Source organism: Artemia franciscana, chromosome 7 (assembly GCF_032884065.1).
Source record: "Artemia franciscana chromosome 7, ASM3288406v1, whole genome shotgun sequence".
NCBI lineage: Eukaryota > Metazoa > Arthropoda > Branchiopoda > Anostraca > Artemiidae > Artemia > Artemia franciscana.
In genome coordinates this window covers 51,988,886-52,016,348 of record NC_088869.1, presented here as the reverse complement: position 1 = coordinate 52,016,348, position 27,463 = coordinate 51,988,886, and the positions used below count along the sequence as shown (strand labels likewise).

The 27,463-nt window shown below is 35.1% G+C and overlaps 1 protein-coding gene across 3 annotated transcripts in view; it reads left to right on the top strand.

Annotated features, from left to right (window-relative positions):
- The window catches only part of LOC136029439 (uncharacterized), a 180,616-nt gene that overhangs the window by 7,151 nt on the left and 146,002 nt on the right, over positions 1-27,463 (top strand). For all 3 annotated transcript variants that reach the window (XM_065707839.1, XM_065707837.1, XM_065707840.1), the window contains exon 2: positions 2,341-2,428. The gene's annotated coding sequence lies outside the window, so the exon portion shown is untranslated. The remainder of the gene's footprint in view (positions 1-2,340; positions 2,429-27,463) is intronic.

Genomic DNA, 27,463 nt, shown 5'->3' with positions numbered 1-27,463 from the left:
TTCTCATCGGGATTTATATTCAAGACTACGTATCTGCCTGAAACTAATCCCAGATAAAGGCATGCCCCCGATTCCACGTAGACAACTTATGCCACTCAAGAAAGGGGCCCGTCAAGGAGCTGTCATCTCTCCCTACGTTTTTAATAACTATGTGCTGGAAGCACAAGATCTGTGCCCACATTCACTGATTTTTTCCTCTGTAAACCGTTCCTTGATATGCTATGCTGATAGCATCCTTAACCTTAGTCAAACTCTTCAACGTATCACCGAAATTTTTGGCTGGAATTCAACTCCTCCAAATCTGATATTGTCCTGTTTAACTGGAAAATAGATTCCTCTGCCCCTTTCATCACGCTAGGATTTAGCTCTGTTCAGCCTATTGATCACCTTATGTATCTAGGTCTGCCCATTGCTTCTTCTATCTTACACACCCGAAAACTTCTTCTTAAACAAATAAGACGTAGAATCTCAGGAGCATACGCTTCCATTGTATCTTGTAAACTTCGATTTAATTGACCTCTTCTAGAAAGCTTATATAATACTGTTGTCCTTCCCCATATCCTCTACACTGCACCCTTCTGGAAACTCCTAACTAAAACTGATAAGAGTAAATCCCGGTCCATGTTCTTTCGCTTTGCCAAGTATCTGCTTCTTCTGCCTCCGTGATATAGAGATTCACTCGTTATTGCAAAATTCAAGGTTGTTGGCCCAGAGGTTGCTATCGGCAGACGGATAGCAGAACATTATAGGAAAATAGATAGGAATTTAAATATTTGGTCCCACACTCTTAAGCAGTGATGTGTTGTGTTTTTCTTTTTCCTATCCTCCGTTTTATTATGTGTTTAATTGTGACGGCTTTTTCAGTATTTTTTAATAATAACAGTGATTTAATTCTTGTAAGATTGTTTAAACGTTATTGTTTTGCATAATATATAGTATGTCACCGTTTACCAAGATTTTTTTTTGCACGTATATTATGTAAATTATACTCGCTCGCTTGTAAGTCTTTTTTTTTATTCTGGTTTCTTCCGTATATTTGCGTATATTTATTTGTTGTCGGGTACTCAAATAAATAAAATAAATAAATAACAAAGACGTTGCAGCTACAGAAAAAAAGATTGATAACTTTCACAAAGGAAAGCAAACTCTCATCGCATCGCTACTGAAAAAGAAGTCTAAGGAGAACTGATCTCATGCTCAGTGACGCCGTTTAGTTTTCATACATGTATCTGAATATTTTCTCTTTTTTTTTTATCATGCCTATCAAAGGTTCCTTTTTAGTTGTGATTCATTGTATTTTATTTGCGAAGTTAACAGAAATAAACAATAAAGAGAAGTGCTATAAAAAATTAAAATTTGGGAGTGATGAATCACGTCTTCGAGAATTCGATTAGATTTACTTCTGACCCTGTAAACTGATATTATTTTGCCAGTATTTGGTCCCTTTTTTCGTGCTATAAGTCACCTTTTCAGCTTTTTTAGAGGGGAAAACTGCGTAGGTGCCCTGTATTAAGCATTTGTTTAGCATCACAAAGTTATTGAAAGTACCAAATGCTAAGAGCTTTCTCGACTCAGGGCATTGTATGGCGTTTCCTGCCTTTACTTGTGGTGCCCTGGTTTGATATTCTTATGATCTATCTGTCTGTCTTACAATTACTATTTTGAGCATTTAGAGATGGGTTAAGACATTAAAGCCTGGTGTATACAAGTTCCTTCAGATTAAAGAATATAAAGAATATATGAAGATTAAAAGAATATATATATATATATATATATATATATATATATATATATATATATATATATATATATATATATATATCAAATTTTATCAAATCTGAGAAGAGTTGTGTCTGTAGATTTTATAATTTTTTTTTCTGAATGGTCAAAGTCTCAGAAAAATTAGTATCACTTTTCCAAAAGCTATAATATGGGTGAAGCAAGAAGGGGATTTGGGAAGGATAAGACTGTTTTGTTTAGATGTAGTTTCCTATGAACTTAACCATCAATTGGGCTGCTATAGGCTGAACTCATTATGCTGTTTTGCTCTAGCTATTGTTTGGATGATTCTGGAAGCCACCAGCAAAAGTGCCATGGGTGGAGCAGGCTTGCATCTACTGCCAGAAACCCTGAACCCAGTAATTGCTTTTTAAGTAGCAGGAAAAACTACGTACTTTGCTACTCCAGTTGTTATTATAAATGCTTGACCTGTTTCTTCTACCATGGGTATTGCCTTAAAGCTCTTAAGTTTTTTTTTTATTATTGAGGGCCCTAGCAAGACAAAGCTAAGAGCACCCTCAAAATTCATTTTGTCACTTTAATGCTGGCTATTTTTTACAGTTTACCTGGCTTGAACTTTCCTTGTTCACAAATAAGATATTCTGTTATCACTTTGGTAGAGATGCAATCTGGCCTGGAAAACATACAGGTAAAATTTCAAATGCTCAAGCTAGGGAAAGGCAGTAGTTGTGACTACTGGAAACAATAATTGATTATTAAAAGGACTATCAAATGGATCACTTTTTGTTTTTATCCAAAAGCGTATTGCTGACATCCTGTCTCTTTTTGGTCACTTCTTGCTAATGGATGAATCAGTTTTATAAAAACTGACTGGAGGGTAGGGAAAACCACCTAAAGTTTACCATATCTTGAAGCAGTTAATAAGCCCCATGGACAATAATGAGCTAGCTATTTGAAATAGACAAAATTAAGGTCAGTGTAGTGCTTGGTGCTTTGATTGAACATTTGCTAATAGTAGGGACTTAGCGGAGTGCACACTAAAGTCTGACAATAGGACACACCTTAAGCAGTATACGTTTATTGTCATACATATTTATAGACTTAATTTGAGCCTAATCTAAACGCAAGGTATAAGAATGGGACTGAAGGTGCAGGTTTATGTTACAGCTGTGGAGAGGGAGGGCTCAGCCCCAAAAAACTTACGAGTTCTGCTCTGAAATGTAAAAGATAAAGTTTTTTGGAGCTAGCGCTCCCCCACCCCTCCAGTGAATCAATCTCTGTGCCTATGGTTTTAGGCTCTTGAGTTCGAGAGGCTGCCGTTGCCATACACTATGTCGGGTTAATGGGATAAGCCATTTTGTAAGATAAAACTGCAAATGATACCAATTTTACAAGTTTTTAAAATTGCAGCTGTGGTCAAGGATTTAAGGATCAAGATTTTACCATACCATTCCTGCATGGCATGGTTGTGATGAAAAATTAACTTTGCCAGGTCCATTCTACTTTGTGAAAGCTGTTGAAATCGGCTGCTTCGTGGCTTTTCAACTGATCGAAATAATTAAAAGACGTTTGAAAGACTAATGAAAAAAACATTCTTGCTGTTTTGCATTAGTGAATCAAGTGAAAAAACATTTTCAGTTGGAATTCCAGCCAGATAAAACTCCTCTCAGCAGGCAAGGGTAGACAGGACTTCTCAAAACCTATTACACTGCTTTATTTTCTTTCACAGAAGAATGTGTACTGACAATAGTACTGACTATCAGTGTGTCAAGGTCAATCTTCTTTATTCTTCAATTTCTTGATCCATCTGTAAAGTTGATGAATCAATCACCAATAACACTGATCTTTATTGAAGTGTGTCTGTGCAAAACCTTTAATTGCCAATATTTTCTTTTTCAAGGAAAAGATAAAAACTTGCATATTTCCGTGGCAACATTTTCATTTGTTATCAACCTAGTCCTTGCCTTGCAAGCTTCAGCTTTAGCATTACTTTTGCTATTATTCCTGATTTGCCTGTCTGATAGTTCTGAAGGCTTGTTTAAAATGCCAAAGAAGTCCCAGTTAAAACGATGATTTAATTAAATAAGATTTTCTAATTGAGAAATGTTAAAACTACCTAATTAAAAGATCCAACTAAAATTATACAATAAAAACTAATCAGAATTATTGGTGTGGCTTTTACTGTTCCAGTGGCTCACCCTTCCATTAATAATAGTTATTAATGAGCTATTTTTTTGTGACAGACTAAATTAGGTTCAATGTGTTGCTCAGTATTATGATAGAACACTTGTTATGGGTGGGGTGGATTAGATAATAAACTAAACGTTTCTAATTAAAAGTTAGTTCTTCTTGTGGATTCGAGTGATTATCCCTCCTCCGTATTATGGTTTGGCATTTGGAGGGGATGCCTTTTTAAGTTAATTTTTTTAATAAGTGATATAGGACAAAATAATTAAAAAAAATTAGATAACTTGAAAATTAAAAGGCCCTTCAATAAGTTCTTCATGTTTCATATTGTTAGTTTATTTTTCAATTTGTCCTGCATAGTTCTTAGGAACAATCTTGGGAGAATTATACCCCTAGACTGCAGTGATCTTTTCTATCAATGAGTTTGTTTGTTGTTCCCACAAACATATTTTTTTATATCTTTTATATGTTAATATATAATATGTTAATAAGCCCAAAATAATGCGTTTCAATCCTCCGAAAAGAGAAACTACTTGCCCTGACCACTGGCACTCTACCACTTTGACTGCAGTTGTACTTGGTGTGACATCCAGCAGCGATTGTTCATTTAGCCCGTACATTACGAACCTCTTAAGAAAGGGCAACTACGCGCTAGTGTTTCCACTTCAAATTTTTTCAAATCCCTAGAAATCCCTATAATTACCAAAAATCTCTAAAAGTTTCCCCAATTTCTGACTTCTTTCTAAGTCACAAGTAAAGCCTTGTTATGATGTCTTTTAATAGCAATTGTTCAAGACGATTTATTTATAACTCAAGACCTTTTCCTTGTACTGAAATACATTCTTTTGACGTCTAAAGCAATGCTTTGTATTTATCAACTAGCTGGGTTTGATTTCGATTTATAGATTCCTGTCCCAGATCTCAGATTATGGACCACATAAATATGTTTTATTTATTTGTTTTTCTTTCCCACTATATTTTCCTTCTCTATTGCTATTTTTGCAACGCCCTTGTTTTTATTTGAATTGGTACAGAGGATTGGCATGAATGATATCCAACCGATCGCTTTTTCAAGCATTATTTTTGTTTTGACTTTTTATATTGAGTTGTGCTTATGATATTAAAAATGTCTAAAAATTTTTCTCAAATTCAGAAAATCCTTTTTTCCAAGGGGGAGGGGGGAACGCCAGAGCCAACTCCTAGAAGACTCTTTCGAGGCTGCCGCCCAGTGAAAAACATCACAAGATTCTGGAAAAAATCATTAAATCAGCTCATAAATCACTAGACTATTGAAGAAAGTCACTAAATCAACCAAAAAATCACTAGGATTATAAAACTATTTATCATTGCAATGAAGTTATTTTGCTTCTTTACCATGTTGTATACAGGCGCATGAATAGGAAGGGTGTAAAATTACTTATCTAGATGTGGCAAAATATCTTTAGATTGGTGTTTTCTTTTTCGCATGTGAAAATTACCCTTGAAATTTTGCAAAATGCCTTCTCGCAAGTTTTAGCAATGAATAGAACAAAATTCTTGCTTCCTCCTTGTATTTTCCGGATTTGATACCCTGGGTTTATCTCCCGATCCGTGAAAATTTGTTATCTCTGACCTAATCGAAGACTTTACTTTTTAATTTTTTCCTTATCCATTCAAAACCGCAATTTTCCCCCAACAAATATGGAAACTATATTCTTTTTGCTCTAGTTTAGCTAATGTAATTGCTGGACACCAGCGAAAATTTTGAAAATGACCCTTTTTTCTATTTAATGGAAAAAAAAATATGTCGTGCCCTTCACAAATTTTAATAAGCATCGGTCTTATTGTTTAATGAAAGTTCTTAAGCCGAACTGGCCAGACATGGCAATAAACAACCAAGAGAGATAAAACTACAAAAAGAAAACTTCAAACGAGACGACGGCCAGTAGAATTGAAAGACTAAAACAACGCGTAGTTTTAGTCTTTCAATTCTACTGGCCGTCGTCTCGTTTGAAGTTTTCTTTTTGTAGAGTTTTATCTCTCTTGATTGTTTATTGTCTTATTGTTTCTTTAATAAAAAAAAAGATCCAAAGAAAATGTTTTTCTCCAAATAGATTTCAGTTTTATTAACGAAAATTAATTAAAAAAAATTTACAATAAAATAAGTTTTTCAAGGAAACTAAAGAGTTCCATTAAACCTAAAATGAGCAAAGATAAAATAATCTACAAGCATAAAACTACCAAGAATCAGCATAAATAAATAAAGCACACCCAAAACGGACCGAAATTACAATAAATAACTGAGTCAAACTCAAAACGAGCAAAAATTAACATGAGTAGGGCTCACAACCCCTATGACTTCTCAAGGCCAGAACTTAATTTGCACTCTACTGAAAAAAATACAAATGAATGTGCATCGTCAGTTTAATATACATATGCTCATATTCATTCTTTAAAATCTTAATAAATTTGTATTTATTAAAGTTATTACACTGAAAATGTTTAGTTTTTTCCGAAAAGTACAAATTATGTTTTGGCCTTGAGTAGGCATAGGGGTTGCGAGCCCTAATCAGGTTATTTTTTGCTCGTTTTGAGTTTGATTCGGTTATTTATTGTAATTCCTGTTTGTTTTTGGTTTCATTTATTTATTGATGCTGATTTGTGGTAGTTTTACGCTTGGTAGATTATTTGATGCTTTTTTCTTCATTTTTGGTTTAATGGAGCTCTTTACTTTTCCTTGAAAAACTAAATTTATGGAAAAAGTTTTTTAGTCAATTGTCAGTAGTAAACGGAAATTTATTGGGAATAAAACATTTTCTTTGGACCTTTTTTTTTTTATTAAAGAAACAACAAAACCGAAGCTTATCAAAATTTGTGAAGGACGGGACAATTTTTTACCATTAAAATATGAAAAAGATCATTTTCAGAAATGTCGCTGGTGTCTCAGTAATTACACTGTATTTGACCGTTATTTTTCCATTTTTTATTTGGAAACCTGGAAAAATTACACAAAAGTTTTTCTTCTGTGAATCAGGATGTTCAGGGCTTATATTTTCGGAGGGAGCGGGATACACTGAACGTCATTTTATGTCTGAAATTCCTCTCACAGTGCGAAGTTTTGTCTACTAGTAATGCTTATTAAGACTGATGACCATAGAAAAAGAGCATAGGTTGATACCGCTTATATGTGCCTGTAGTTTTGGAACCTTTCAAGTATACTGAACAAATGACTATCTAAAAATTTTGATCGAAAGATTTTTGGGAAAAAAGGGGACGTAAGAGGGGGCTGATTGACCACCAATTCGTTTAGTTACACGAAAAAGAGAACTAGAAATTTTAATTTGCGTTCAAATGAGCCCTCTCCCGGTGTTCTAGGACTATTGGCTCGATGCGATTATCCCTAAAAAAAAAAACAAAAAAAACACATCCATGATCTTTCTTCTGGCAAAAAAAAAAGCAGATTCAGCGTTTTGTGCATATAAGAGCTTGAAACCTCTATAGATTAAGGGGTTATTCGTGCTTATTAGGCATCTCAATTACAAATGATAAAATTTGGAGAATTATTGGAGTATCGATTAGATATTAGAAGTAAAAACTCAAACCATTGAACAATTCCCAGAAGAGATACCCCACCTTATTACTCCCTACCGACTTCAGTCATCAAACTACAATCGATTTAATCTATCTGGTTATATTACAAATCCAAGTCCTATTTTCTTTTTCAATAATTTTTTTTTGTTCGGAAAGTTATATTTAATTTATACCTACCTACTTTTTTTTTCAATGACTCCATTTCTGATCTGGTTGCAGACGTAGATGGTGTATTCATATCAAATCTACTTTCGAAGGTTTTAACAGAAGAAAATATAATTTGGAACGGATAGATGATAGAGAGTAAAAAACTTTAAATATGAAGAAAAAAATTGACCTGAGCAATTACTGTGAAATAAGAAGTATAGAACATATTTGCAGTTTTCGACTTACTAGGTTCGCTTATTCTCTTGATTAAATAAAAAAAAACTAGTTTTTTAAACTGAAAGTAAGGAGCAACATTAAAACTTAAAACGAACAGAAATTACTCCGTATATGAAATGGGTTGTCCCCTCCGCAATCCCTCGCTCTTTACGCTAAAACTTTTAATTGTTTTAAAAAGCAGAATTGTGGCAAAGAGTCAAACTTTACCGTATTTTTGTAAATTGGACCTTGAAATTTTTTTTTATAGGGTTCTCTGATACGCTGAATGTGATGGTGTGATTTTCGTTAAGATCCTATGACTTTTAGGGGGTGTTTCCCCCTATTTTCCAAAATAATGCAAATTTTCTCAGGCTCGTAACTTTTGATGACAAAGACCAAACTTGATGAAACTTATATATTTAAAATCAGCATAAAAATCCGATTCTTTTGATATATCTTTTAGCATCGAAATTCCGTTTTTTAGACTTTCGTTTACTATTGAGTCGGGTCGCTCCATACTACAGTTCGTTATTACGAACTGTTTGATGATAACGCTCTGAGGTCTATATCTGATATAGTGAGAAATTGCAAGTTTCAAAGGCGGTATATTTGCATGAATGCCAATTTGGCACGTATTGGGAGCTGTAATGGACCACTATTTTCGATTTTTTTTATTAGTTAGCTTCCTGTATGATTTATTCGATTGAATAATAAATCTATGCACTGTATCATGGAAAATCACTAGATTTAGAAAAAAAAAACCTAGAAATTCCTGAAAACTCCAGAAGACTTGTATAAATCCCTAAAAATCTCCAAATCCCTAAATGAAAAAGTTTGCCCCTAACAGACCTCAAAAATCCATATTATAGGGGAGAAGTCCCTAGAATGGAAACACTGCTACGCGCTGCGATCCTTTACCACATTGCGTCGATTCGGGTTTCCTATTAAGCAATACTGCCCACATAAACGTATTATATACGCCCTTTGCTTGAATATACATATCCAGTTTGGGGACCACTAGTGCATTACACCGACTACTTCAACGACGAAATTGAAATATTGTAAAAAAGAGCCTTAAAAATCACCTTAGGTACCAAGTACTTCAATTACAAATCTGCCCTCGCAGCTCCACGAATCCCAACCCTTAAAGAACGTAGGCACAATATAATTTTTAAGTTTGGTTGCTCCACATTCTTTCTCAATAAAAAGGATTTAATCCATTTTGAAAAGTAAACACTTTGTTGCGTCATTGACTCAAATAAAAAGAAGCCTAATGTTGTAAAATTTTAATATTGGCCCTCAATTCCTTCCTCTTGCCTTAATTTAGCTTCGTAAGAGTTAAGCCTAGACTCACTAGTCTAAGTATTTTAATTATTATATTTAATTTAATTCTTTCAATGCTGTGATATTTTATTCACTAATGACCGTTTTTGATAATTACAGATCTTGATAAATTGTTGACAGTTGTGACTATAGACAGTTTTGACAATCGGAATATTTTGAAGGTTTCGTTTTGCTCTTCCTGTACCACTGACGTGGAAAATTAACTCATTTTTTTTTTTATTTCTATATGTTTATTATTGTGCTAATACAATTTTGTGTTCCTGGATCCACATAAATCTTCAGTGTTTCCTGGTCATTCTTCTGTAACAAAATTCTAGGATGTTTGCATTTTGCATCGTATACCGAAATCATTTTTGCATCATATTTTACGTCATATACAGGATATAAACCATAAAGTCTTACAAGCCATTTCCTCAAAATACCTTCATAGGCCTATATATATATATATATATATATATATATATATATATATATATATATATATATATATATATTATATATATATATATATATATATATATATATATATATATATAATATATATATATATATATATATATATATATATATATATATATATATATATATATATATATATATATATATATATATATATATATATATATATATATATATATATATATATATATATATATATATATATATATAATATAATATATATATATATATATAATATATATATATATATATATATATATATATATATATATATATATATATATATATATATATATATATATATATCAAACAGTTCGTGGTAACGAACTGTAGTAAGGAGCGACCCGGCTCAATAGTAACCAAAACTTTAAAAAAATGGAATCTTGATACCAATAGCTACATCAAAAGAATCGCATTTTAATGCTGATTTTGAATATATAAGTTTCATCAAGTTTAGTCTTACCCATCAAAAGTTACGAGCCTGAGAAAATTTGCATTATTTTAGAAAATAGGGGGAAACGCCCCCTAGTAGTCATAGAATCTTGACGAAAATCACACCATCAGATTCAGCGTATCAGAGAACCCTACTGTAGAAGTTTCAAGCTCCTATCTACAAAAATGTGGAATTTTGTATTTTTTGCCAGAAGGCAGATCACGGATGCGTGTTTATTTGTTTTTTTGTTTTCTTGTTTTTTTTTGTTTTTTTTTTCCCAGGGGTGATCGTATCGACCCAGTGGTCCTTGAATGTAGCAAGAGGGCTCATTCTAACGGAAATGAAAAGTTCTAGTGCCCTTTTTAAGTGACCAAAAAAATTGGAGGGCACCTAGGCCCCCTCCCACGCTAATTATTTTCCCAAAGTCAACGGATCGAAATTCTGAGATAGATATTTTATTCAGCGTAGTCGAAGAACCTTATAACTATGTCTTTGGGGACGACTTACTCCCCCACAGTCCCCGTGGGAGGGGCAACAAGTTACAAACTTTGACCAGTGCTTACATATAGCAATGGTTATTGGGAAGTGTACAGGCGTTTTCAGGAGGATTTTTTTGGTTGGTGGAGGGGTTGAGAAGAGGGGGATATGCTGGGGGAACTTTCCATCGATAATTTGTCATGGGGGAAGAAAATCTCCATGAACGGAGCGCAGGATTTACTAGCATTATTAAAAAAAAAAAAAAACAATGAAAAAATAAATATGAAAAAGTTCTTTCAGCTGGAAGTAAGGAGCAGCATTAAAACTTAAAACGAACAGAAATTATTACCCATTTGAGGGGCTCACCTCCTCCTAATACCTCGCTCTTTACGCTAAAGTATTTTTAGTAATTTCAACTATTTATTTTACGGCTTTTGTGATTCTGGGGTCATTCTTAATGAATTGGGACAAAATTTAAGCTTTAGTGTAAAGAGCGAGGATCTGACAAGGGGGCTAGCCCCCTCATATATGTAATAAAAATATGAGAATACAAAAGTTCTTTACGTAAGCTAATTTATAAGTTACGTAAATCTTTTACTAATAAAAATATTCGTAAAAAATTAAAAATTCTAGTTGCCTTTTTAATTAACCAAAAAATCCGAGGGCAACTAGGCTTTCTCCCCCGCTCTTTTTTTCTCAAAATCATTTGATCAAAATTATGAGAAAGCCATTTAGCCAAAAAAAAAAAAAAATGCAAATTTTGTTTTAATTATTCCTCTGCGGAGAGCCAAAATCAAAACATGCATTGATTCAAAAACGTTCAGAAATTAAATAAAAAAAACAAGTTTTTTTTAACTGAAAGTAAGGAGCGACATTAAAACTTAAAACGACCAGAAATTACTTCGTATATGAAAGAGGCTGCTTCCTCATCAACGCCCCGCTCTTTACGCTAAAGTTTTTTACTGTTTTAAAAAGAAGAATTGAGAGAAAGAGTCAAACTTTAGCTTAAAGAGCGGGGCGTTAAGAGAATAAGAGAATCAACTGCTTAAGAGAATAATTTTTTTGTTCATATTTGTTTTTTAAAAAGCTTTTAATGCTGAAACATAAAAGAGTTAATGTAAAATCCCAAATTCTGTTGGATGGACTTTATCCTGTAAAAGTATGTTTGGGGTAGAAAAATGTTTTTTTCTAGATTTTCCGAGGTAGGATAAGAATTAAAATAGAATTGGAATAAATTTTCTAGAAAATTTATTCTCATATCTAGAAAATCTAGAGAACTATAAAGTATATTGAATGTTGGAAAAATTTGAGATTTCCTGGGAAACGCGATTAAGAAGATGAGCGAATTAAAGCCAGGATAAAACTTGCTTATGAAAAATGAAGCCTACTTAGGAAATACGCATAAAACCATTCCGCATCGACCATTCCATGCGTCGCCGTCGTCATTTATATATCCCCCTGTGCCCCCCGGCGTCCCCTTTGTAGTTGTGTCCCTGTGTCCCGGTCGTCATTTATATTCGCTGTGTCCCGGTCGTCATTTGTGTCCCGGTGTCCCAGTCTGTGAAGTCTTGCAAGCCATTTCCTCAAAATACCTTCATATATATATATGTATATATATATATATATATATATATATATATATATATATATATATATATATATATATATATATATATATATATATATACATATATATATATATATATATATATATATATATATATATATATATATATATATATATACATTAAGTCGTTACGCGCCATTGTAGTTGTGTCCCTGTGTCCCACCTGTGAATAGAGATAGATATAAATATATGTTTTTAACTACGTAAAACATGCGAATATACAACATTCTTCGCTGTCCCATTGTCTGTGCATATAAATAGATTGTCAGGTTTACTGACTCTTGAACATGCAACATATAATTGTCCATGGGAAAAACAATCCGTATTCAGATCTATACCTCATTATTCTAATGATGTGTCCCTGTGTCCCGGTCGTCATTTATATTCCCTGTGTCCCGGTCGTCATTTGTGTCCCGGTGTCCCAGTTTGTAATTTCTCTCTGAGTGTCCCGGTCGTCATTTATATTCCCTGTGTCCCGGTGTCCCGGTCGTCATTTGTGTCCCGGTGTCCCGGTCTGTAATTTCTATTCGAACAATCCCTGTGTCCCGGTCGTCATTTATATATCCCGCCTGTGCCCCCGGCGTCCCCATTGTAGGTTCTTCAGCCATTTTACAATTAAACATTTTTCCGTGAACAAATGTCTTAAATACCGTTAATGACGTCACCGTCAAAGCAAAAATGACGACAACTAATTTCATGACGTCAGCCGACACAGAAACATGACGTCACCTGATCCACAGACAGACAGACAGACAACTTATTTTTATATATATAGATATATATATATATATATATATATATGTATATATATATATATATATATATATATATATATATATATATATATATATATATATATATATATATATATATATATATATATATATATATATATATATATATATATGTTTTTAACTACGTAAAACTTGCGAATATACAACATTCTTTGCTGTCCCATCGTCTGTGCATATAAATAGATTGTCAGGTTTACCGACTCTTGAACATGCAACATATAATGGTCCATGGGAAAACAATCCGTATTCAGATCTATACCTCATGATTCTAATGATTGCCCTTGAGCTTTGTTGATGGTGATTGCTAATCGACCATTCCCTGTGTTGCCGTCGTCATTTATTTATCCCCCTGTGCCCCCCGGCGTCCCCTTTGTAGTTCTGTCCCTGTGTCCCGGTCGTAATTTATATTCCATGTGTCCCGGTCGTCATTTGTGTCCCGGTGTCCCAGTCTGTGATTTCTCTTTGAGTGTCCCGGGCGTCATTTATATTCCTTGTGTCCCGGTGTCCCGGTCGTCATTTATATCCCCCTGTGCCCCCCGGCGTCCCCGTTGTAGTTGTGTCCCTGTGTCCCGGTCGTCATTTATATTCCCTGTGTCCCGGTCTGTATATACATTCGTTTTTTTAGTTTTGTTTTTCTCCTTTATTTTTCATTTTTTTCCTTTTTTATTTTTTTCTTTTTTAGTTTTTTAGCTTTTTTAGTTTTTTATTAATTTTTAGGTTTTTTTCTTTTTAGTTTTTTTACCTTTTTTTTTAGTTTTTTTAGTTTTTTTTTTACTTATGTCCTGGTCGTCATTTATACTCCCTGTGTCCCGGTCGTCATTTGTGTCCCGGTGCTTTGTTGATGGTGATTGCTAATCGAACATTCCTTTTGTCCCGGTCGCTTTCTCTTTGAGTGTCGTCATTTATATTCCCTATGTGCCGATGTCCCGGTCGTCATTTGTGTCCCGATGTCCCGGTCTGTAATTTCGTCAGTTGAAAACATGACGTCAGTCGACACACAAACATGACATCACCCGACAGACAGACCCACTCACACACAGACAACTTATTTATATATATACTAGCTGTTGGGGTGGCGCTTCGCGCCACCCCAACACCTAGTTGGTGGGGGCGCTTCGCGCCCCCCCCAAGCCCCCCCGCGCGCGTAAGTCGTTACGCGCCATAATAGTTACGCGCCATTGTAGTTGTGTCCCTATGTTATATAAACTTGCGAATATACAACATTCTTTGCTGTCCCATTGTCTTTGCATATAAATAGATTGTCAGGTTATCCCCCTGTTTCCCCCGGTGTCCCCGTTGTAGTTGTGTCCCTGTGTCCCGGTCGTCATTTATATTCCCTGTGTCCCGGGTCCCGGTCATCATTTGTATCCCGGTGTCCCGGTCTGTATATACATTCGTTTTTTAGTTTTGTTTTTCTCCTTTATTTTTTTCCTTTTTTTTCTTTTTTAGCTTATTTAGATTTTTAGATTTTTTAGTTTTTTTTATTAGTTTTTAGTTTTTATTTCTTTTTAGTTTTTTTGTCCCGGTCGTCATTTATATCCCCCTGTTTCCCCCGGTGTCCCCGTTGTAGTTGTGTCCCTGTGTCCCGGTCGTTATTTATTTTTTAGTTTTTTACCTTTTTTTAGTTTTTTTTAGTTTTTTAGCTTTTTTATTTTTTTTATTAGTTTTTAGTTTTTTTGTAGTTTTTGCCTTTTTTTTAGTTTTTTTAGTTTTTTAGCTTTTTTATTAGTTTTTAGTTTTTTTTGTAGTTTTTGCCTTTTTTTAGTTTTTTTAGTTTTTTAGCTTTTTTATTTTTTTTATTAGTTTTTAGTTTTTTTTGTAGTTTTTGCCTTTTTTTAGTTTTTTCAGTTTTGACGTCACCTGATCCAGTTTTTTCAGGTGACGTCACCTGATCCACGATCCACAGATCCACAGACAACTTATTTTTATATATATAGATAGTTTTTTTTTTTTTACTTATGTCCTGGTCGTCATTTATACTCCCTGTGTCCCGGTGCTTTGTTGATTGCTAATCGAACATTCCTTTTGTCCTGGTCGCTTTCTCTTTGAGTGTCGTCATTTATTAGTTTTTTCCTTTTTTTTTTTAGTTTTTTATTGGTTTTTACCTTTATTTTAGCTTATTTTTCAGTTTTTTCCTTTTTTTTAGTTTTTTTTTATTTTTTATTTTTTTTATTTTTTTACCTTTTTTTAGTTTTTTTAGTTTTTTTAGTTTTTTAGCTTTTTTACTTTTTTTATTAGTTTTTAGTTTTTTTTTGTAGTTTTTGCCTTTTTTTAGTTTTTTCAGTTTTTTTTTTAGTTTTTTATTGGTTTTTACCTTTATAGTTTTTTTAGTTTTTTAGCTTTTTTATTTTTTTTATTAGTTTTTAGTTTTTTTTTGTAGTTTTTGCCTTTTTTTAGTTTTTTCAGTTTTGACGTCACCTAATCCAGTTTTTTCAGGTGACGTCACCTGACACATCCATCCACACATCCATCCACACATCCACAGACAGACAACTTATTTTTATATATATAGATAGAAGATAGATATAAGTTGTCTGTCTGTCTGTCGAGTGACGTCATTATATGACGTCTGAATTATTTCACCATATACCAATTCAAATACGAATGTGTTCAAGCCGAAGTAGCTGAGTTGGTAAAGCGTTATGTTCCAGGTTCCAGGTCCGAGAGGTTCCAGGTTAGAACTTTGGCTTTAGCATTAATTCAAAAGAAGAAAAAAACTAAAAAGGTAAAAACTACAAAAAAAACTAAAAAGAAAATACTAAAAAAACAAAAAAATCTAAAAAAATAAAAAAATAAAAAAGGGTAAAAAACTAAAAAAGAAAAAAAACTAAAAAAAAACTAAAAAAGGTAAAAACTACAAAAAAAAAACAAAAAAAACTAAAGATTAATAAAAAAACTAAAAAACTAAAAACTGAAAAAAAACTAAAAAAAGGAAAAAAACTGAAAAATAAAGGAGAAAAAGAAAACTAAAAACCGGGACACAGGAAATATAAATGATGACCGGGACACTCAAAGAGAAATTACAGACTGGGACACTGGGACACAAATAACGACCGGGAGATATAAATGACGACCGGGACACTCAAAGATAAATTACAGACCGGGACACAAATGATGACCGGGACACCGGGACACAGGGAATATAAATGACGAACGGGACGCTCAAAGAGAAATTACAGACTGGGACACTGGGGCACAAATGACGACCGGGATACTGGAAATATAAATGACGACCAGGACACAGGGACACAACTACAAGGGGGATGCCGGGGGCACAGGGGGATATATAAATGACGACGGGGACACAGGGAATGTTCGATTAGCAATCACCATCAACAAAGCTCAAGGGCAGTCATTAGAATAATCAGGTATAGATCTGAATACGGATTGTTTTTCCCATGGACAATTTTATGTTGCATGTTCAAGAGTCGGTAAACCTGACAATCTATTTGTATGCACAGACAATGGGACATCGAGGAATGTTGTATATTCGCAAGTTTTACGTAGTTAAAAACACACACACACACACACACACACACACACACATATATATATATATATATATATATATATATATATATATATATATATATATATATATATATATATATATATATATATATATATATATATATATATCTTTCTATATTCACAGGTGGGACACAGGGACACAACTACAATGGCGCGTAACGGCTTACGCTCAGGTGGGACACAGGGACACAACTACAATGGCGCGTAACGACTTACGCGCTCGGGGGGCCTGGGGGGTCGCGAAGCGCAACCCCAATAGCTATTATATATATATATATATATATATATATATATATATATATATATATATATATATATATATATATATATATATATATATATATATATATATATCAAACAGTTCGTGGTAACGAACTGTAGTAAGGAGTGACCCGGCTCAATAGTAACCAAAACTCTAAAAAATGGAATTTTGATACGAATAGCTACATCAAAAGAATCGCATTTTAATGCTGATTTTAAATATATAAGTTTCATTTAGTCTTACCCATCAAAAGTTACGAGCCTGAGAAAATTTGCATTAATTTAGAAATTAGAGGGACACACCCCCTAAAAGTCATAGAATCATACCATCAGATTCAGCGTATCAGAGAACCCTATTATAGAAGTTTCAAGCTCCTATTTACAAAAATGTGGAATTTTGTATTTTTTGCCAGAATGCAGATCTCGGATGCGTGTTTATTTGTTTTTTCCCCAGGGGTGATTGTATCGACTCAGTGGTCCTAGAATGTTGCGAGAGGGCTCATTCTAACGGAAATGAAGAGTTCTAGTGCCCTTTTTAAGTGACCAAAAAATTAGAGGGCACCTAGGAACCCTCCCACGCGAATTATTTTCCCAAAGTCAACGGATCAAAATTCTGAGATAGCCATTTTATTCAGCGTAGTCGAAAAACCTTATAACTATGTCTTTGGGGACCACTTACTCTCCCAAAGTCCCCATGGGAGGGGCCACAAGTTACAAACTTTGACCATTGCTTACATATAGTAATGGTTATTGGGAAGTGTACAGACGTTTTCAGGGGGATTTTTTGGTTGAGAGGATGGGTTGAGAAGAGGGGGATATGCTGGGGGAAGTGTCCATCGAGGAATTTGTCATGGAGGAAGAAAATTTCCTTGAAGGGACCGCAGGATTTTCTAGCATTATTAAAAAAACGATATAAAAATAAATATGAAAAAGTTTTTTCAACTGGAAGTAAGGAGCAGCATTAAAACTTAAAACGAACAGAAATTATTACGCATATGAGGGAATCACCTCCTCCTAATACTTCGCTCTTTACGCTAAAGTATTTTTAGTAATTTCAACTATTTATTCTACGGCTTTTGTGATTCAGGGGTCATTCTTAATGAATTGGGACAAAATTTAAGCTTTAGTGTAAAGAGCGAGGTACTGACGAGGGGGTGAACCCCCTCATATATGTAATAAAACATGAGAATACAAAAGTTTGTTACGTAAGCTAATTTATAAGTTACGTATATCTTTTACTAATAAAAACATTCGTAAGAAATTAAAAGTTCTAGGTGCCTTTTTTAGTAACCAAAAAATAGGAGGGCAACTAGGTTTCCTCCCCTACTCCTTTTTTCTCAAAATCATTCGATCAAAACTATGAGAAAGCCATTTAGCCAAAAAAAATATGCCAATTTCGTTTTAATTATTCCTCTACAGAGAGCCAAAATCAAAACATGCATTGATTCAAAAACGTTCAGAAATTAAATAAAAAAACAAGTTTTTTAAACTGAAAGTAAGGAGCGACATAACGAACTTAAAACGAACAGAAATTACTTCGTATATGAAAGGGGCTGCTTCCTGATCAACGCCCCGCTCTTTACGCTAAAGTTTTTCACTGTTTTAAAAAGTAGAGTTGAGAGAAAGAGTCTAACTTTAGCGTAAAGAGGGGGGCGTTGATGAGGAAGCAGTCCCTTTCATATACGAAGTAGTTTCTGTTCGTTTTAAGTTTTAATGTCGCTCCTTACTTTCAGTTAAAAAAATTTTTTTTTGATTTAATATATACATAAGGAAAAATAAATTGGTTCTGTTAAAAAAAAAATTCTTTAGTTTATTTCCTGATGATGACCACTGTTGTATATGGTCCAAACATCCAGATTTATTTGTATATGCTTTCACTGTCTAATAAAAGGACTTATCCCCAATGGAACTTTTATTGGTTCGGGAAACAAATTTGAAAAAAAATGTCCCTGTTCAAATCTCTAAGCATTCAAACTATAAGCGTAAATTAGCATGGGAAATGAAAAAACGAAGTTTACGAACGAAAGTATGGGTTCATGGAATCATCAGTTGTTCAAACACAAAGGTAGCTATAGTAAAAAAAAAAATTTAGAGGAACTTATAAAATTGGATATAGGAAGCTTTTGGGCCACATAAAGATGCATTGATTTAAAATTTAGAGAGACTAAGAATAGGCCAACGTTTTGTATGGTACTTTTTTTGTTTTTTAATCCATATTTCTATTTTCGTTACTCCACGGAGGGGAGGGGGCTGAATACCCTTCAGATTGTTGTAAGAAACGCCTCTGTTTCTGTAAAAATGGACATATAGGGGCCTAAAAATGCCCCTTTTTATACTTCCACTAGGCCCGTTGAACCCATTCCTAAAATTCCACTCCTACCTTATTTATATTTACAAGAGTATTCTTTGTACATGGCAACATCAGGTAGCCTACTCGTGTATGACAATGTCAGTTACTGATTTAATAGTATCGTTTTTGTTTTACCTTAATATTATTAATTTTTTTTATTTTCCTGTTGGGCTCTTTGCGTAATTAAAAAAAAAAAAATAATTTTTTTAGCTGAAAGTAAGGAGCGACATTAAAACTTAAAACGAACAGAAATTACTCCGTATATGAAATGGGTTGTCCCCTCCGCAAACCCTCGCTCTTTACGCTAAAGCTTTTAATTGTTTTAAAAAGTAGAATTGTGGCAAAGAGTCAAACTTTAGCGTAAAGAGCGAGAGATTGCGGAGGGGACAACCCATTCATATACGGAGTAATTTCTGTTCGTTTTAAGTTTTAATGTCGCTCCTTACTTTCAGCTAAAAAAATAGTTTTTTTTTATTTAATTTCTGAACGTTTTTGAATTAATGCATGTTTGGTTTTGGCTCTCCGCACATAAATTATTTAAATGAAATTTGTACATTAATTCTTTTTTTGGCTAAATGGCTTTCTCTTAGTTTTGATCAGACGATTTTGAGAAATAAGGGTTGGAGAAGGAGGCCTAGTTGCTCTCCAATTTTTCGGTTACTTGAAGAGGCAACTAGAACTTTTAATTTTTAACGAACGTTTTTATTAGTAAAAATATACGTAACTTAAGAATTAACTTACGTAACAAACTTTCATAATCTTATATTTTTATTATGTATACGCGGGGGTTTGTACTCTCGTTAATGCCTCGCTCTTTACACTAAATCGTAAGTTTTGTCCCAATTCTTTAAGAATGACCCCTGAATCAGAAAGACCGTAGAATAAATAGTTGAAATTACTAAAAATACTTTAGCATAAAGAGCGAGTTATTTATCTCCTCCTAAATACCTCGCTCTTTATGCTAAAGTATTTTTAGAACCCCTCATATGCATAATAATCTCTGTTTGTTTTAAGTTTCAATGCTACTCCTTCCTTTCATTTGAAATAACATTTTCATGTTTATTTTTCATTGTTTTCTTATAGTAATGCTAGAAAATCCTGCGCCCCTTTCATTGAATTTTTCTTCCCCCATGACAGATTCCTCCAAGGAAAGATCCTCCAACATAGCCCCTTCCCCTCAGCCCCACCCCCAAACAAAATAAAATCCCCCTGAAAACGTCTGTACACTTCCCAATAACCATTACTATATGTAAACACTGGTCAAAGTTTGTAACTTGCAGCCCCTCCCCCAGGGATTGTGGGGGAGTAAGTCATCCCCAATAGTTATTATGGTTTTCGACTATGTTGAACAAAATGGCTATCTCAAAATTTTGATCCGTTGACTTTGGGAAAAAATGAGCGTGGGAGGGGGCCTAGGTGCCCTCCAATTTTTTGGTCACTTAAAAAGGGCACTAGAACTTTTCATTTCCGTTAGAATGAGCCCTCTTGTGACATTCTAGGACCACTTGATCGATACGATGACCCCTGGGAAAAAGAAAAAAAACAAAAACAAATAAACACTCACCCATGATTTGTCTTCTGGCAAAAAATACAAAATTCCACATTTTTGTAGATAGGAGCCAGAAACTTCTACAATAGGGTTCTCTGATACGCTGAATCTGATGGTGTCATTTTCGTTAAGATTCTACGACTTTTAGGGGGTGTTTCCCCCTATTTTCTTAAATAAGGCAACTTTTCTCAGGCTCGTAACTTTTGATGGGTAAGACTAAACTTGATGAAACTTATATATTTAAAATCAGCATTAAAATGCGATTCTTTTGATGTAGCTATTGATATCAAAAATTCAATTTTCTAGAGTTTTGGTTACTATTGAGCCGGGTCGCTCCTTACTACAGTTCGTTACCACGAACTGTTTGAAAATACGCAAAAAATAGCTTAACGGACAGAAGTAGTTTCAAAACGTTCGTTTGGGAAAATATTCTTTAATTACCTGCCTTGGTTTATAGTTGAGTGGGCTACAGAGAACTTTTTAAACTTTGTGGAATTTCAAAGTTAGTTTGCTGTAATACTAAAAACTTGGAAATATTTTCAAAAATAATTTTTGTCCAAGGCCGTTTCTTCTTCATTTGAAATTAAAAAAAAAAATGCAGCATTTTTATAGATTATCATGTGAAATTTCGAAGCTATTTCTTACTTAAAAATCAAGTGGGCATGTTTGCTCCTGATAAGCCGCACCCCTACCCCCTCTAAGATGCATCAACATTAATAAGAAATCTTTTTTGGTTCATTCCCCGGCTTCAATATATTGACTTGTATCGCATTGAATCTGCCACTCTGTGAGTACAAATTAGTTTCAAGAAATCCGTGTGCCCCTCGACAAAAGCATGTCATATACATGTGATAAATCGTGCCCCAAATGAGCTACCGTACGGACTGCGTTATCAGAGGGGAAAAATTGACTCGATTGCACCTTGGTTTCCATTCGTTTCTTCCAATTTACATTGTCCTCGTGGCACCTGACTGCGTTACCAGAGGGAAGAAAATTGACTCGATTGCACCTTGGTTTCCATTCGTTTCTTCCAATTTACATTGTCCTCGTGGCACCTGACTGCGTTACCAGAGGGAAGAAAATTGACTCGATTGCACCTTGGTTTCCATTCGTTTCTTCCAATTTACATTGTCCTCGTGGTACCTGACTGCGTTACCAGAGGGAAGAAAATTGACTCGATTGCACCTTGGTTTCCATTCGTTTCTTCCAATTTACATTGTCCTCGTGGCACCTCAAGTTGCCAACTGGATCCTTGCCCGACATCTAAAAATTGTTATCGTAGGGCCCAAACATAACTCCCAGATAGGTGATGCAGTTTGTTCCTGTTTCCATGTTACTTGGCAGTTGTACTTGTATCTGCTCTACGTTTCTGAGTTGAATTCTATTTGTCAATTATCCAAGTTTTTAGAAAAATACGTTGCTAAAGTAGGTTTGTTTTTGCCGAATCTGCGAGACATTTTGAGAAAAGTTATTAAGTTTTGTTCCCAGGCGTGTGTTAGCTATTCTTTATGTCTAGTCAGAGCCAACCTATAAATGGGGAGGAATGTAAGGAAGAAAAGGTGGAAATGGAGACGCTTGCTTTGTTTATAGACATATTAACAGTAATGCTATGTTAGATAAGTAGGGATTCGCAAAAATCGTCCGAATTGTACAGCTTTCCCTTTTTTGTTTATAAGTATGCAAGCTCTGTAAAAAAAAAGAAAAAAAGAAGAAAATGTAACGTGTATCCAATGTCTCATCTGTGAACACTGTGTTTTTGCTCCCTGCTACCTCGTTAAATTAGTACATTTTAAACCTCCAGTAAGAATTTTAACTAGTTACAATCATTAAATTACTTTTACTATGCGTTTTACTGAAGCTTACTTATTTGGTGTTATGGAAACATACCAAGCAAAACTTGGGCAGTCTTATATCATCAGGTTTTTCAACAGTCCCGACGAAGAGACGATTGAAGTTGCTTAAATGTAACATGAGCATATTGATTGGCATATTTATACCTTAGGGGGATTTGTCCCGATGGGGGAGGTCAAAGATGAAAAACGAAATTTTTTTTTGCGAACCATTTCCACAGACAAGTATCCTTTTGAACAGTCGGGGGGATCCCCCCTAACATGCAGATTTGGTATGAAAAACATGTGCTATTATTGCTGGAATTTGGGTGCTGTATTTTTACACTACGACTTGTCATCTAGCGACCTCTATCACGTTAGTTTTGGTACAAAAAGCAATTGGTCTGAGCATATGCTCATACCCTTTACTCCCCTCAATATGGGGATATTTATAAGTTCTCTGAATCGCCTAGATTTCACTAAGTAAAAATAAGCATCTTGGTCAGCACGATTCGACGTCCCTATTTAAATGATTAATTAAGATTAATTTTGTTTATTTTCATACATGTTCGTGATCGTTGTGAATGACTCTCACTGCGTATGAACCAACCCTGATAAACGAGACGCTCTACAGGGTGGCAAACGTGGTCCAGTTTCATTTTTGTAATCCCCAAGTATCACTATTTCGGACCAAAAATACCCAAAAAATGTCACTGGACCCGTAAAATTTAAAAACAACACTATCTATCTCAAATTTGAACCAAAAGTAGTGTGGAATTCTGATTTTACACGAGAAAGAGTGGTTTTCATTGGCTGTTAGTGATGCTTTGACTGAAAGCATAAAATACCACTTTCTTTTTCAAAGGCTTTATCTCAGTGGAAAACGATCCTAATTAGTCGGAAGTGATGAAATGTATTAATTTTTTCTCCAATTAAAGCGCATTTCACGATCCTTCTGGGTCGAATATGAAACTTCTGGTACAGTTTTTAAAACCCAATATATGCATTTGCGCGTTTACAGTGCGCAAGCCCACTAGTCCGAAATAGTGATACTAGACGAGATTACGTTTCTAGAATGACCATGATACGTATGGACCACGTTCGTCACCCTGTTTTGTTTCTCTTTTTTTTTTACATTGATTTGGATCCGAATGATTTAAATTGAAAACTATCAGTAGATTAAATTGTCATTTGAAGAGGGATGGTAATCTTTCTCTAGGAGGGTAGCGGGTACCAGCGTAAAAGTCACAGTCAAAAACTGTATAGGGACACTGGCGAGTGTATTTGCCCAAGTCGAGTAAGTCCACCATAATCCGTGTATGAAACATAAGGATATACTTACATTTTTACTGACGAAAATGTTCTGTTTGCACAGCAATTTCTGGCCTATTATGGGTCTTTGAACGCCCCTTCCCGCGTTTACTACCATGTAGTGCTCCGTTTCTTTTTGTAGTTTTTCCGTAAACAATATTCCACTTAATGGTTCCTCTGCTGTAATGAGTTGCGGAACTAATATTTGTGATATGATGTGTCCCCAGAAAGAAATTAAATAAAAACAAGAGCTAAGAGCTCATATAGTACTTGTGACGAGGTCGGAAATGCCAAGAGCCAAGAGCTCATACGACATGAGCTCTAGCAAAATTCTAAGAATCAATAAATTGATTTAAAAGGAAAATCAGAGGATTAATGCCGGTTGGGATTTATGATTAGAGCTCTGAGACACGAGGTCCTTCTAAATATCAAATTTCATTAAGATCCGATCACCCGTTCATAAGTGAAAAATACCTCATTTTTTCAAATTTTTCCTCTTCCTTCAACCCCCCTCCAGATGATCAAATTGAGGAAAACAACTTTATCAAGTCAATTTGTGCAGGTCCCTGACACGCCTACCAATTTTCATCGTCCTAGCACGCCCAGAAGCACCAAACTCGCCAAAGCATTGGACCCCTCCCCTAACTCTCTCAAATAGCGCGGATCCAGTCCGGTTACGTCAGTCACGTATCTACGACATTTGCTTATTCTACCCACCAAGTTTCATCCCGATCTCTCCACTCTAAGCGTTTTCCAAGATCTCCGGTTTCCCCCTCCAATTCCCCCCAATGTCACCAGATCTGTTCGGGATTTAAAATAAGAGCTTTGAGACATGATTCCTTCTAAATATCGAATTCCATTAAGATCCGGTCACCCGTTCTTAAGTTAAAATACCTCAATTTTTCTAATTTTTCCGAATTAACAAGCCCCCCCCCCCCCAAATCCCCAAAAGAGAGTGGATCCGTCCCAATTATGCCATTCACGTATCTAGAACCTGTGCTTACTCTTCCCATCAAGTTTCATCCCGATCTCTCCACCCTAAGTGTTTTCCAAGATTTCCAATCTCCAAGATTTCTGTTTCCCCCCTCCAACCAATATGTCCCTCCGGATCCAATTCGAATTGAAAATGGAGCATCTGGGACATAAGCTCTTTCTATATATCAAGTTTCATTATGATCTGATCACCCATTCGTAAGATAAAGATACCTCAATTTTTACGTTTTCCAAGATTTCCGGTTTCCCCCTCCAACTCCCCCCAGTGTTACCGGATCTAGTTGGGATTTAAAATAAGTGCTCTGAAGCACAAGATCCTTCTAAAAATCAAATTTCATTAAGTTCTAATCCCCCGTTCGTAAGTTACAAATACCTCATTTTTTTTAATTTTTCCGAATTACTCCCCCCACCCAACTCTCCCAAAGAGAGCGGATCCGGTCCGGTTAGTTCAGTCACGTATCTAGGACTTGGGGGGGGGCTAATTCTGAAAAATTAGAAAAAATGAGGTATTTCTAACTTACGAAGGAGTGATCGGATCTTAATGAAATTTGAAGTTTGGAAGGATATAAGCTCTTATTGTGTTGCGAGAGCAACACAATAAGAGCAACACTTTGGTTTTGTCCTGGTTTTTTTGTTGTTTTTTTTTCCTATGCCGTCTATCTCAGCTTATTCCTGGAAACTGGTAAGGGTCTAACCTGTGCGGTTTTTACGGAAAGTGTGGACCTCAGGCTGGATTGATGAATATGACATTACATTTTGGAAAGCTCCGTAGAACTCTTGCCTGGGGTCAAAAAGGATGGTTTTTGCTTGTCCTCGAGCCAGAGCCTATGGTGTGCGAAGTGAAGTGGAGTTGTATAGCTTATGTCAGAAAGGAGTATCTGAAGTTGTGCAGCCAAGCTTTTGTTTAATCAAATCATGTTTCTGCTTTCGAGTGGAAAGCTCCGTTCTAGCAGGCAAGCAGGCAGGCACCAATTTCAAATTGAAGATGGACTAAAATCTATAAGTGTTAAATATATGTGGCAGTTCCCCGGCCCCTGAGTAATAAATAGAAAAATTTACAGAAACAAAAAGGTGCGATTTTCCCACGGGTTCGAAAGTGCTGCCATCTATTGTTTCTACCCATTTCTGTTCGTGATTTCAGCTGACTTTACCATTCTTTTTTTTTCTACTTGGGATTGCAATAGAGAAATGGTATCAGATATGCCCTTTAAACTTTAAAAGTTCTCTCATTGCTAATGAAATTAGAGCTTATCCTTTGCTCCTTTTTAAGTGGTGGTGTTAGAAAGTTGGCCTCCGGCAAAAAAGTCAACTTTTGAACTAAGACAACGGAAATTGATAGACCTTGATGAGCTGATCAAAGTATATGTCATCCATTTTTTGGTACAAAAATTCCTTCATGAGATACATTAGTTTGAAAATTTCAAGGGGTTGACAACTTCAGTGGTAAGGTACACACTTAAACTAAAAATAGGCCGATACCAATTGTGAGATATGTAGGGAACTTTCAAGCAACAGTCGACTATTAGCTTATAATCATCTTTGGCAATGAGGGGTTTGCAACTTTTGCTGATTGGTGTACCTATTATCTGTTTCTGGTGTAATTGATGGTAATAACAACTTGGTTCCTGATTGTAAGACATGTAGGGGAGTTGTAAGTAATAATCAGCTGTTACGCTACAATGATCATCAGCGACGAGGGGTTTGAAACTTTTGCTAGTTGGTGTACCCATTATTTGTTTCCGGTAAACTTGATGTATATCACGGGAGAGGGACTTGTAAGTAAGAATCGGTTGCTAGAGGAGGCTCATGAAGGGCTACAAATTTGTGCAAATTGGTGCACATCTATGGTGTTTGATCCTGAAAAGTTACGGATAGCTTCATAATACCAACTAGATTATATAAGATAATGTTCCAAGTTTCCATCCGTCACGATGTCTACGATTGAAAAGGATAAAGTTCAACTGGCTGCAAACTCAGTTTAGTCCCTTCTTCCGATATTCTTTTGCTGTTGTTTTTTCAACGCTGAAGAATTTGATCATGTGATTACTGATTGTGTTCTGCTTTGAATATGCCGTTTTGAATGCTTTGATAGTTTTGACAACTTCAGCATTTAACCGATAGCGCAGAAAAAAAACCAAAGTGTTGCTCTCGCAACACTTTAATTGGCGAAGCCGGACAAAGGTTGCCGCAACACTTCACGTTGCCCAGGCACCGTAGGTCTAGTTACAAATCCCGACTGGATCCGGTGACATTGGGGGGTACCTAAAATCTTGGAAAACCCTTAGATTGGAGGGATCGGGATGAAACTTGGTGGGAAAATAAGCACAAGTCCTAGATACGTGATTGACATAACGAGAACGGATCCGCTCTCTTTGGGGGAGTTGGGGGGGGGGGGGGGTTAATTCTGAAGAATTAGAAAAAATGAGGTATTTTTAACTTACGAACGAGTTATCAAATCTTAATGAAATTTGATATCTAGAAGGATCTTGTGCTTTAGAACTCTCATTTTAAATCCCGACCAAATCCGGTTACATTGAAGGGAGTTGGAGGGGGAAACTGGAATTCTTGGAAAATGTGGAAAATCGTGGTATCTTACGAATGGGTGATCGGATCTTAATGAAACTTGATATGTATTGAAGAATTTT